The sequence below is a fragment of the Alligator mississippiensis genome, chromosome 1, assembly GCF_030867095.1.
Source record: "Alligator mississippiensis isolate rAllMis1 chromosome 1, rAllMis1, whole genome shotgun sequence".
Lineage (NCBI taxonomy): Eukaryota > Metazoa > Chordata > Crocodylia > Alligatoridae > Alligator > Alligator mississippiensis.
Window position 1 is genome coordinate 470,568,422 of NC_081824.1, and position 12,179 is coordinate 470,580,600.

At 52.7% G+C, this 12,179-nt stretch overlaps 1 protein-coding gene across 2 annotated transcripts in view; it reads left to right on the top strand.

Moving 5' to 3' along the window:
• Positions 1–1,126: 1,126 nt before the first annotated feature.
• The window catches only part of CAPN5 (calpain 5), a 97,137-nt gene continuing 86,084 nt past the window's right edge, over positions 1,127–12,179 (top strand). The window contains exon 1 of one of the 2 annotated variants that reach the window (XM_006264031.4): positions 1,127–1,203. The gene's annotated coding sequence lies outside the window, so the exon portion shown is untranslated. Of the gene's footprint in view, positions 1,204–3,553; positions 3,849–12,179 lie in introns of those variants that run through there. The other variant, XM_019479390.2, reaches the window with a different exon arrangement.

Here is a 12,179-nt window from a genome sequence, read left to right on the forward strand (position 1 = left end):
TGCTCGACGGAGGCAGTCGGTATTAGTATGCCCATTTTACAGATGGGAAAACCGAGGCACAGAAAGGGGACGTGACTCGTGGGAGGTCACCAGCATAGCTGGGAGTGGTATCCAGGCCTGGTGAGGTACAGTCCCAGAGTGCACACACTTGCCTCCTACTTAATGGGATGCTCCCACTCAACATCCAGGAGGCTGTTCTTAGAGGTGCCCTAAAAGGACGGTGCCGGTTGCAACTTCCCCGGCTCTCGTGGATGTAACTGGAACCCATCCTCAACCGAGGCAGCCGTCCTGGGCCCTAATAACTTGCCCCTAACAGCCGTAAGGGTGCCAGAAGAGATTTACTGTTAAAAGTTTCTCCCTGTCCCAGTTTTGGGGGCTGAGGGGAGCTTCTCAAATTAATCCCAGTGCTTAGAATCCGCATCCTAGGGCAGGGACCGTATCGAACTCGGCCGTTTGGTGGTGCTCTCCCCTACCCTGGGGGTCTTCAAGAGGAGGTTAGACGAGTATCTAGCTGGGGTCATTTAGACCCAGCACTCTTTCCTGCCTATGCAGGGGGTCGGACTTGATGATCTATTGAGGTCCCTTCCGACCCTAACATCTATGAATCTATGAATCTATGTCTCCCTCCCGGTCCGCAAGAAGGAAAGGGGTTGCTGGCAAGCCAGGCCTCGCAGCAGTTTGATGCCGTCTGCTGGGCTGGGGCTCTGCGTTTTCAGGCCTGCCATGCCCCCTCCACCTGGGGCTGTGGATCTGCTGCACCCAGAGGGTCCCTGTGGGCTCGGGTGTCACGGGGGGGGATGGCAAAGATGCCCGCGGCACCACGCGCTCCAGCCCTCGGAGACCCAGCCCGGCTGGACGTGGGGTCCCAGTGCTGGATGGGGCGCGCACGTGCGACCTTCAGAGCCAGCCCGCGGAGGCAGAGTTGGCCACCCCTGGTGCAGCCCCCTGTGCCTCAGTTTCCCCTCTCCTGCTGCCTCTGCTTGCTCCTCAGCCCCTGGGGCAGGGGCTGGCCGGTCTTGCTCCCTGCCCCGGGTGCCCCAGCCCCGCTGCTCCCCCGGGCCGGGCTGCGCAGCGCAGGCGCGGGCGCCTCCTCTCCCTCCTCTCCCCGCCCGGGGGCCGGGCCGGGCCGGGCCGGGCGGTGCGGGGCGGCGCTTTGCGCGGCGGGCTGTGGCTGCAGCGGCGGCGGGGTCCCGGCCAGGGCAGGTGAGCGGGGTCCTGCGGGCCGGGCACACACACACACTCACACACACGCGCGTGGGGTTGGCACCACGGTGCGCTCACCCGGGCCGGCTTCGGCGTTGCACTGTGCAGCGGCGCCTGCACCAAGGTGTGCGCGTGTGCAGGTGCGGGTGTGTTCGCGTGTGAGCCTCTGCATGTGCCTGCGGGTGGGTTGTCGGTTTTGCCTGCGTGTCGGGGGGTCGGCGTGCGCGTGCAGGTCTGTGTGCACGTGTGCTTGTGTGTGCAGGCGTGCATAAATGTGTGCGCGTGCATATGTGTATGTGCATATATGTGTGCGTGCATGCATATGTGTGTGCGTGTATGTGTGCGCGTGCATATGTATGTGTGCGTGTATGTGTGTGCATGCATATACGTGTGTGCGTGTGTATATATATGTGTGTGTGCATGTGTGTGTGCATATGTGTGCGCGTGTATATGTATGTGTGCATATGTGTGCACGTGCATATATGTGTATGTGTGCATATGTGTGCACGTGCATATATGTGTATGTGTGCATATGTGTGCACGTGCATATATGTGTATGTGTGCATGTGTGCATGTATGTGTGCCTGCATATACATGTGTGCACGTGCATATGTTTGTGTGCATGTATGTGTGCACGTGCATATGTGTGCACATGCATATATGTGCGTATATGTGTGCGTGCGTATGTGTGTGCATGCATATATGTATGCGTGTGTATGTGAGTGCATATGTGTGCACGTGCATATATGTGTGCATGTATGTGCACACATGCATATGTGTGCATGTGTATGTGTGTGCATATGTGTGCACGTGCATATGTATGTGTATGCATGCATATGTATGTGTGCAGATATGCATGTGCATGCATATATGCGTATATGCGTGCACATGCATATGTGCGTGTGCATATATGTGTGCGCGTGCATATATGTGTGCTTGCCTATCCATACGTATTTATATGTGTTGGCACTTAAGTGTTTGAATAGGCACATGTGTTCGCATTACAGGCGTGCGGGCAATGGGTCCTGCCTGGGGATGCGCGGCAGTAGAGAGCTTGTTGCTGAAGCTGGTGTTCCCCCCCTTCCAGGGTCACCCGCTGCCAGGCCAGAGGGGCAGGGGATGTGGCTGCGTCTCTGGAGGCTGGTTGTGGCATGGGGGGAGCAGTCTCAGTGCCAGGTGATTGCCCGGCCAGAGGAGGCAGGTGCCTGCGGAGAGCCCCCTCTCTCTGCTGCCCTGCAAGTTCTGCATGCGCTGGGGCTCCCGGGGAAGGGGAAGCAGAAGCGAGTGCTCCCCTAGTGCTGCTTCCCCTTCCCTTTGCAGAACTGCCAGCTCCTTTGGGTGGGAGGCTGATGTGCAAGTGTCCCTGGCATCGCCTGTGCGGGGGTTTCACATGTGCCCGTTGCTGTGGCCTCTGGGGATGTCTCCTGCACCAATCGCCCACAGCGGGCCAGAGGGATCCAGCAGCCGCACCCCAGGGTCTGGTCTGGAGGCCAGTCGATCCTTCTCTTTGTCCACAGGGGCCAGGTTTAGAAGTGATGGGCTGAGAACACGAGGGGAGAGGCTTAGGCTGGGGATCAGGAAGCCCTTTCCAGCCACAGTGGAGTGGCTAGGAAGGCCGTGGAGTTTCCATCCCTGGCCGTTTTCAAGAGTGAGTTAGGCAAACGTTTGGCTGGGCTGGTGTAGATCCTGCCTGAGCCGTGGTAGAGGATGAGTGCTCTGAAATCTGCTCCCTTTGGATGCTAAGGGGAAGCATTGGGCTAGGAGCCGAGCATGGCACCTAGGGGCAGCAGCCTTCTGCGGGGGGAGCGGGCATAAAGGGGGCTGGGTGCCCATCCAGCCTCCCGAGCTGTGCGGCTCATGCTCCTAAAGCACGTGGGTGTCTCCCCTGGGGGTGGGCGTCTTGCAAGTTAGGCACGCAATCAACTGCATTGCTGAATCGGGGCCTCTGGGTGTCTGTTACCCATGGTAGCAGGGGTGGGATATTTCGAGGGGAAAAAACCTAATGCAGGTCCCCGTCTAGACACGTCTTCATCCCTGAGCATTGCCCTGTCTCAGGACAGCAGTGGTCCCCCTGCTGTAGACAGCACCGGGATGCTCAGAGATGCTGAGCCCCCCCTACACAAGTCCACCCGAAGCCGAGGGGAGCTGCCGAGTCTCGGCCCCCCTGGAAGCGGGGCTCTGCGGTTTACAGCACCCGCTGGCGGAGCTGAGTGGGAGGAAAACTCCTGGCGAGGACGCCTTGCGGAGACTGGGGCTGGCCAGGAAGCTGGGATCTGTGCTGAGAAGAATGTGAGGTTTTGGGACAACACCAAACCCTTGTGAAACTCCTTGCAGAAAAGCTACAGCGAGACGCCCCACCCCAAAACAGGCCAGTCAGTGGTCGGCACTTGCTTGGGCTCCAAAATAATCTTTCAAAGCAGGGTCCCAGCGGAGTGTCTTGCCCGCTGGGATCTCCACTGTTTTGCAGTGGGCTTGATCTGCCCCTGAAATCCCGCCCCCACCTCCGGACCCGTGAAATCTTCCTGACCAACCCGCATAATCCAAGAGGGAAACATTGCATCAGGAAACTCCTGATCTGCTCTAGTCCAGGCACTCTCTGAAGTCACTTGCAACTGGGCGAGCTGTCCGTGTACGGATGACAACAGGTAATAATAGACCTGCCTTCCCCCTCTGATGTCCTGCAGGTATCTGTTGCCTGGGGCTCAAATGTTTGATGTCTCAGGTTGATGTCCTGACACCTGATTGATGAGGTGGAAGATTTTCACCCCAGCATTATGAAACCTTGGCAGGAAGCTGGGGGGGGAACACGCAGGAGGGAGTACCCAAGCGTGAGAGACGGAAAGCATGGGGGGGAAAGTAGGGCATTAAGCAGGAAAAAAAATCCTATTAAACTCCCTGGCTGCTCTTCTTGCTGCATCCAGAATGCTAAAGATGGAGGGGCGGGGAAGGGGGTCAGTGCTGCAGTCTTTCCTGTGGATGCTTTGCCTTCTAGGTGACCACTTTAACACTGTATGCAACTGTGTGCATGTGTGTAGCAGATGCGGGTGTGTGCGCACTGGTGGGTTGTGCATGTGGAGCAGATGCCGGTGTATGTGTACTGGCGAGTTGTGCATGTGTAGCAGATGCTAGGGTGTGTGTACTGGTGGGTTGTGCATGTGGAGCAGGTGCCGGTGTGTGTGTACTGGTGGGTTGTGCATACATAGCAGATGCCGGTGTTTGTGTACTGGTGGGATGTGCATGCATAGCAGATGCCGGTGTGTGTGTACTGGTGGGTTGTGCATGTGGAGCAGATGCTGGTGTGTGTGTACTGGTGGGTCATGCATGCATAGCAGATGCTGGGGTGTGTGTACTGGTGGGTTGTGCATGTGTAGCAAATGCCAGTGTGTGTGTACTGGTGGGTTGTGCATGTGGAGCAGATGCTGGGGTGTGTGTACTGATGGGTTGTGTACGTGTAGCAGATGCCGGTGTGTGTGTACTGGTGGGTCATGCATGCGTAGCAGACGCTGGTGTGTGTGTACTGGTGGGTCACGCATGCGTGGCAGATGCCGGTGTGTGTGTACTGGTGGGTTGTGCATGCGAAGCAGATGCTGGTGTGTGTGTACTGGTGGGTTGTGCACGCGTAGCAGATGCCGGTGTGTGTGTACTGGTGGGTCATGCATGCGTAACAGATGTCAGTGTGTGTGTACTGGTGGGTCGTGCATGCGTAGCAGATGCCGGTGTGTGTGTACTGGTGGGTCGCGCATGCGTAGCAGATGCCAGTGCATTCGTGTTACGCTGGTGGGAACCCCTGGCACAACTGATCTTTTATCTGGTGGCCAGGAAGTGTTCCCGCTTGCAGGTTTTATGGTTGTGCTTTCTGCCACTGGCTGTGGGTTAGTTCCCGAGCGTGCTGCCGGATGTGCTTGGTACTCATTAGCATGGTAATCTCCCATGTGCGGCTGCTTTGTGCTGGAGTCAGCAGAAGCCGGCTGGCCCGGGGAACAGATTGCTCAGGCTGCAATGGCCTGGGCACAGGTGGTACCACTTGCTGGAAGTCCTGCTGCCTCCAGAGCCTCTTGGCCTCGGGCCTGCAGGGGAACAGCACTGCAAGGTCAAAGTAGGGGCCTGACCATATGCAAAGCCCAAGCAGGCTCCCGTCAGCTCCTCTGTGGGTTGTTCCCCGTAACACAGTGGCCAAGCGTGTGTCTGCCCTGGTCTGTGGCTAATCTCCCAGAGCCAGGCTGCCTGCTGCTATTCACAGCTGATAAGCCCTGCTCTGTTGTCCATGCGGTCGAGATCTGTGCTTTGCAGTGACCCCTCCTGAGTTCAGCCCTTGCTGATACCCCCTCCCAGCACCCTGGAAGAGGAGGAGATAGCCATTCCTGAACTAACGGAGGATCTCCAGTGCCTGTTAGCAGTACAGATCAACGACACAGAGTTGAGCAGTCCTAAATACGTCTTGTAGAGGCAGCAGCATCTGAGGCACTTTTAAGGATTTCTTTGGTTAACATCTTTTATTGGACCAACTGCAGTGTTGGGATGGAGGGAGACAAGCTTTCAAATGCAAGACATTCTTCAGGACACCTAGACAAGCATTTGAAAGCTTGTCTCCCTCTATCCCAATTGGTCCAATTAAAGGTGTCCTGGTCCTGGTCTCTGCAGGTGAGGTTCTTTGGGTAGATGTGAGATCTTTTATTAGACCAGCTAACTATTCAGTTCATCTAATAAAAGATCTCACATCTATCCAAAGAAACTCGCCTGCCTAGACCAACACGGCTACAACCAACACCCCTTGTCTCTGCAGTAATTCCTGGGCTGTGACGGCTACAACATCACTCTAACGCTACCATGCATGTATGCAACCTGTATGTTCTCCGCATCTTTATGTGCATGATTGCGTGTTGGCATGGGAAGGCAATGAAGGTTTCCTGCCTAGGCCGGACGTTGATTGAAACACGGGGTGTCATTCTGGTTTCTTTGGCGGCCGAGCCGGGAGGATGAACGCGAGCACGATTGTGAGTGCAGGGCTGTACCGCTGTGAAGGCAGCTCTTGCTTGCCTGGCTACTATCACGGGCCATTTCAGCAAACGTTCATGAAGTCAAGCTCCACCCCAGAGCTTGCAGTCGGTGTTGTAGTCTCCCACTCTGCTTGCTTTCCCCTGCCTTTCTATTCTGGCGTCCCTTTGCCAGGTAGCTGCTGCCCTGTGCCCCGCATGGTTTAACTTGTGCCTGGCTTGATACTTAGACACGTGTTCCTCCAACTTTCTGGATCTGTTTAAGATATATGTATCTACATTACAGGAAGTGCCGGATTGCTTCAGGCTGGGTCTGAGGAGCTGGGAAAGGGGTAGTCCTGGCAGTCTGGCCTCAATAGTCTATGAGGCTTTTGTGCAAGGCATTGGGGGGATCGTTAAAGACATGCAGGTCCACGGAAAATGAGGCAAAAATGCTGCAAGGTGCATCGTGCCAGACTAAAAGAATTGCTTTTTCCAGACAAAGGGAATGTAGACCTTCTCTCTCAGGACTTCAGCGAAGCATTTGATGCTGGCTTGCATGGGAAATGATTGTTAAACTGGAGAACTTCAGGATTAGCAGAGCTGTCAGGTGGGTAGGAAGCGTTTTCAGGGGAGAGGGCAGTATCAGTTCAGAGGGCCAGAATATAATGCGAGACAGGTCGGACCTCGAAGAGTGTAGCAATAGGTATGGGATGAGCTTGTCAGACAAAGTGCAATATCCTCCACTGAAGGTCTAATAACAAGAAAGACTGCTATCACCTGGAACCCAGCAATTGCTCAGGGCAGGAGAGAGATCTTGGTGCATTAGCTGATCACTGGATGACTCAAGTTGCTGTATGATGCAGGCATGAGAAAAAATGCAAGCCTGTGTCTATCTGCTCTATCAGGCCAGGTGTTCTCAGTGGAGACAGAGAAGTATTAGCAAAGCCTTGGTGAAACCTTGCTTGGAATATCAGTTACACTTTAATCACCCATGCTCAAGAAGGATGAATGCAAACTGGGCCAGGTGCAGAGAAGGGCTGCTACGATGATCAGGGGAGTGGAGTCTCTTCTGCAAGAGGGGCTAAAAGAGTTGGTCGAATGAAGGGATCTGATTGCATTCAATAAATACATCAGGCTGAGCACTAGGGAGGGAGGGGAACTATTGAAGCTGAAGGGCAGTGTTGGCACAGAAACCAAGGGGTGTAAACCAGGTGTGGATACAGTTAGGCTGGAAAGTAAGAGGAAGTTTCTAAGCATCAAAGGGAGCTTCTGGAGCAGCTTTCCACAAAGAGGAATGGGGATGAAAAATATCCCCAAACCAAACCGGTCTTAAAGTGGGCTTTGATCTGTGTATGAGAGGGAAGGTAGGATGTGGTCACCCGATAGCCAGGGCCTGGACGTGCCTTCCCCTTCCCGTGATAATTCCCCCTACCAGGCTCAAGCACTTGTGTCTCCCATCACGTTAGCCAGCCCAAGGCCGGCTGCAGCTACAGTGTCACAGAAACATAATGCCCCTCGTGAGTCCTGGGGACCCTCGCCACCCCCCCAGATTCACTTTGCACATTGATTAAAGCCCTCTTAAGGAAACTACAGTCAATCCCCTAGCCCAGCGGTTCCCAAACTTGACAGATTGTGCTCCACCTATTTAAAACGATACAACCTTAAGTGCCACCAGCACATTTTTGTCATATAAAGTCATTATAATAGTTCTGTTAAAGCGTGCCACTGACAGGTTGTGTGGGTACCACTGGTGGGATGTGTGCCACGGATTGGGAACCATTGCCCTAGACAGTTAAGGACAAAGCCTAACCTCCGGGGTGTGAATGGAAAGGTTCCCCTGGTGTCAGGACTTGGGATCAGGCTATAAGATGTTCACATTGCATTCAGGCCAGATGAATTTGAGACGGTACATGTAACCTTAACTCTGCCCGCCTGCACATACTCCTTACTCTACAGCCCCTGGTTATTTGCTCACATGCTTTTCTTTCCCAAGGACCGCTTTTCTTCATTCAGCGAGCATTGCCTACACAGCCCTTGCAACAAGGATGCTGCCATACGTGATTGTGCGCTAAGGATTGATTTTTTTTTTCCAGGGTCCAACCCACCAAGTCTGGCAGGAAGATAGTTGGAATCTCCTTTTCTCTTCCCAAAATTGGGTGGGGGTGATGCTGTGCTGTCCGCGTGGGGAGGCTTTGAATCTGTAGGCAAGGACCAAAACACCCTCAGTGGTAGTCCTGGTATCCAGGACTAGCCTCGGGTGACGCTCCTAGGTGTTTGCTGGGGGAGCACAAAGGCAGCAGGGAGCCTGCTCCCATGGGGGAGCTATTCTCGTTATCCAGAGGCAAACTGCTGCCTGTTGATTGCCTACAGCAGTGATTCTCAACCAGGGTGCTATAGCTGTAAGATCCTATTAAGGGTACAGCAGGGTGCTGCTGTTAAGCATGCAAATACCTACAGGGGTGTAGGTTGTAGCCATGCTGGTCTAAGGACAAGGTTGTTTGGGTAAATCTGATACCTTTTATTAGAGCGACTCAAATACCTACAGATGGCTTACCCTGCTTTCTGATTGACTTCAGACTACCACTGCCTCCTGCAAGATACACCACCCGGTGATTTCAAACAGGCAGCCATAGTCTCCAACCCTGTTGTGGTCTGGCTTCTCTGCAACAGAAGAACTGCTCTAGTATTTCGCCCGCCTCGCTGGGGCCCCTTAAATGTTGGCTTTTCTGCTCTAAATCTAGCGCAGATGCTCAGCAGGCAGAAAGGTCAATGCTCCTGCTTCCGGGTTTGGCTGCAGTGGAGATAAGAAAATCCTGTCTTAGAGAACAGGGGGGAAGGACTTCATGCTGGAAGAAATGGGATGGGGGAGGGAAGTGGTCAGAAGCATAAAGAATAATCCCTGTCTCGCTGGAAAGACACTCGGGGTATCTTGTCTGTCTCCTTAATGTCTGGCTGTCGCTTGCAGTTTGGTGCAGCGAGCAAGCATCCGTACCTTTCTCCTTGGTTTTTATTAATCACTCTTCTTGGCCTGGGGCTGCTGTGCAGCTCACAAACCTAGACCTTGGCATCGGAGACTTGGCAAGGACCCCCGTCAGCAAGGCCAAGTCCGACAGACCAGGGCTTTGAAGGATGTTGGGAATGGAGGAGCTGTTTTTAGGCCCTGATCCAGCTCTGGCTATCTTCTGGCTCATCTTTCGTCATTCCAGGCAGCGTAAATCAATGTTAAGCCTGTTTCTTCACAATGTTCAGTACTGGGAAGAAGGTCTGTACTGAGACAGCCTTGGTGTTTATTGAGATAATTGGGGGAAGCCACTTCTTTGGGTTGATTGCACGGGAGAAGAGATCTGGGCATGCATGACCTCCAGGCAAGGAAAAGAGGGAACTTATTTGTGGGTGATGCTTGGGGAGGCTCTTGAAGAGAGGGCCCTGTCGAGTGTAACCCATCTAGATTCCCAAAAGCAAATACAGACACAGTCCTTTGGGTAAATCCAGTGTCTTTTATTAGACCAACTCAAATAGTTGGAAAAATCAAATAGTTGGTATAATCCGATATCTCTTATTAGACCAACTCAAATAGTTGGAAAAAATTCTTTTTTGCAAGCTTTTGGCTACAATTACCCTTTATAGTTGTACCTGAAAGCTTGCAAAGAACATTTTTTCCAACTATTTGAGTTGGTCTAATAAGAGATACTGAATTTACCCAAAGAGCCTTGTCTACCTATGCCCTTAGACCAACACGGCGACAACCTACACCCCTAAAAGCACAAACCACATTTGGGTGATTCAGGGCATGTATCAGTAACTTAAGGCTAAACAGACATTACGGGGATTTAATGATCCTAAAACTGAGCATTTATAAACCCAGAGGGGCTTAAAGTAAGGAGTGCACAGGAAGGCACCCAAACCACCTTACCCATTTGAGAAGTGGCCTGCTGGATAAGGGGGCTGAGTTTGGCCCTGGAAGATGAGGGCCGGTGACCTGCTGGATAACCGCAGGTGAGTTGGGTCACCTCCACAGACCCCGCTTGTCCCCTGCTTTAAGGTGAAGGTAACAATGCTGACCTCTTGTTGCTTTGAGATTGATGCATGCAAAACATGAGCCAGGTGGTATCTCATGCAATAATTATGCATTTGAGGCCAGTTAGCCTTGACCTTTGTTCCTACGGTTGAGAAATGGGAGGTGTGCGCTCTGTCTTGCGGTAGCTAATGTATGTGAGTTAACCTAAGGTAAAAAGTCCCATGAAGAGAAGGATTTCTTAAGTGTTATCTATTATTGGACCCACTGGTTATGTCTACACGTTCATGAATGTGCTTTTGCTACTGCACATTAATTTTGGAAACTCTAATGTGAGGTACTAACTAAATGCATGCCCTAATACTTAGTAGTGAAAAATGCATGCTCTTTTAGTGATGTTTAATGCTTAGTAGCTTAATTTTGCCGAGCATTAACGCACTAGCAAAGTTTTTGTCATGATGCTCGAATGTGCAGTAAAATAGGCTACTGCGCATTACAGCGCACATGTAGACGTGCCCACTGTGTCGCTGGAATGAAGTTAGACAAGCTTTTGAATGGCTGATACTTGACAAAGAGAGTCTTGCATTCAAGACTTTATCCCAACGACATAGTGGGTCCAATAAAAGGCAGCACCCTAAGAAATCCTTGCCTCTCACATCATTTCTGGACCATCACAACTGCATCACTCTTACACTGCTGTGAAGGGAAGGCACTTTAGCACTATCACCAGCTCTGGGTTTGGCTTCAGGTAAAAAAAATCACCTCCTTTAGCAGAGAAGGTCAGACCTGTGTGGTCCCAGAGCAGATTAAGCTGTCATTTTAAATCTGGGTTGTGGGTGCAGGAAACAGATGGCTCAGTTTTGTTCCAGTCATTCTCCTGTCACTTCGTGCCAGCATCCTCGTCCTCGTCCCCGTTCAGGACAAAGGCAAGGTTTTTATTCTTTATTCCAGCCTTTGACAGCAGCTTCTTGCCACACACCAGTTGGCAAGGGCTTGTCAGATGAAGCATTTGCATGCCTGATGCTCATGGCGCTGCGGAGCCGGTCTTGCCAGTTTTCTCGGGATGCCGGAGTATTGCTCCGGGGCGTGCTAGCTGCTTCGCCCAGCACCAATGAAGGGTTCGCTCCCGCCGTTCTCACGGGAGCACGCGGGTGCAGCGGGGTGAGTGGCAGCCCGCCGAGGGGAAGGCTGCAAGTTCAAACTCTTATTTTGCAAGGAGGCAGGTTGCCCAGGGCAGCCGTGTGCAGCGAGCCTGGTGTGTGGATTTGGGCAAGGCTGCAGCAGACAAAATCTCTCCCTTGTCTTTCTGCTGACTTTTTCTTTTCTGGTTTTTTTTTTGTCAGCAGGGTGGTGAATTAGGCTGTTTGCATTAATATTGGGTGCATGAAACAGGGAAGCCACTCCCCTGTATGGAGAAATGCCATCCGGCTTGTCTCCAGAAGTCCTGGTGACTTGAGGTTCGTATGCAGGAATGCAGTAGGTACAGTAGATGACCCCCCCACGGTCAGGCCCAGGCTGTACCCTTACTAGAAGAAGGTATATCCTGTTCAGCATCCTTCAAGGATCCTGTGGACTCTGTGCTTTACCTTGTATATGAGCATTGTTTGGCTTCCCCACTCCAAAATGTGCCGTAATCTGGATGATAGGCGCTGGGATTAGTCTGCGCTGGGTTGGGAGTGTTTCCACAGCAAAACTTTACCCATGTTAGTGTGTCCTCGGCATTGCCTGCGCCTGTCAGGGTATACCCCCGGGTGCCTTATGCCAAGAGGCTCTAGGAGTCTTTCTGTCATATTGAGGAGAGCAGGGATTGTGGGAAGGCACTGGAGGACTAAGGGAACACAGCAAGCCTGGGTTTTTACCCATGATGGTCTGGGTCAGAGTTTGGAGGGGAGCGGGAGGATCTAAAACTTGGGTAAAGGCCAATGATAATTGTGTAGTGAAGACAAAGGGTGTGTGTGCGTGTGTGTGTGTGTGTGTGTGTGTGT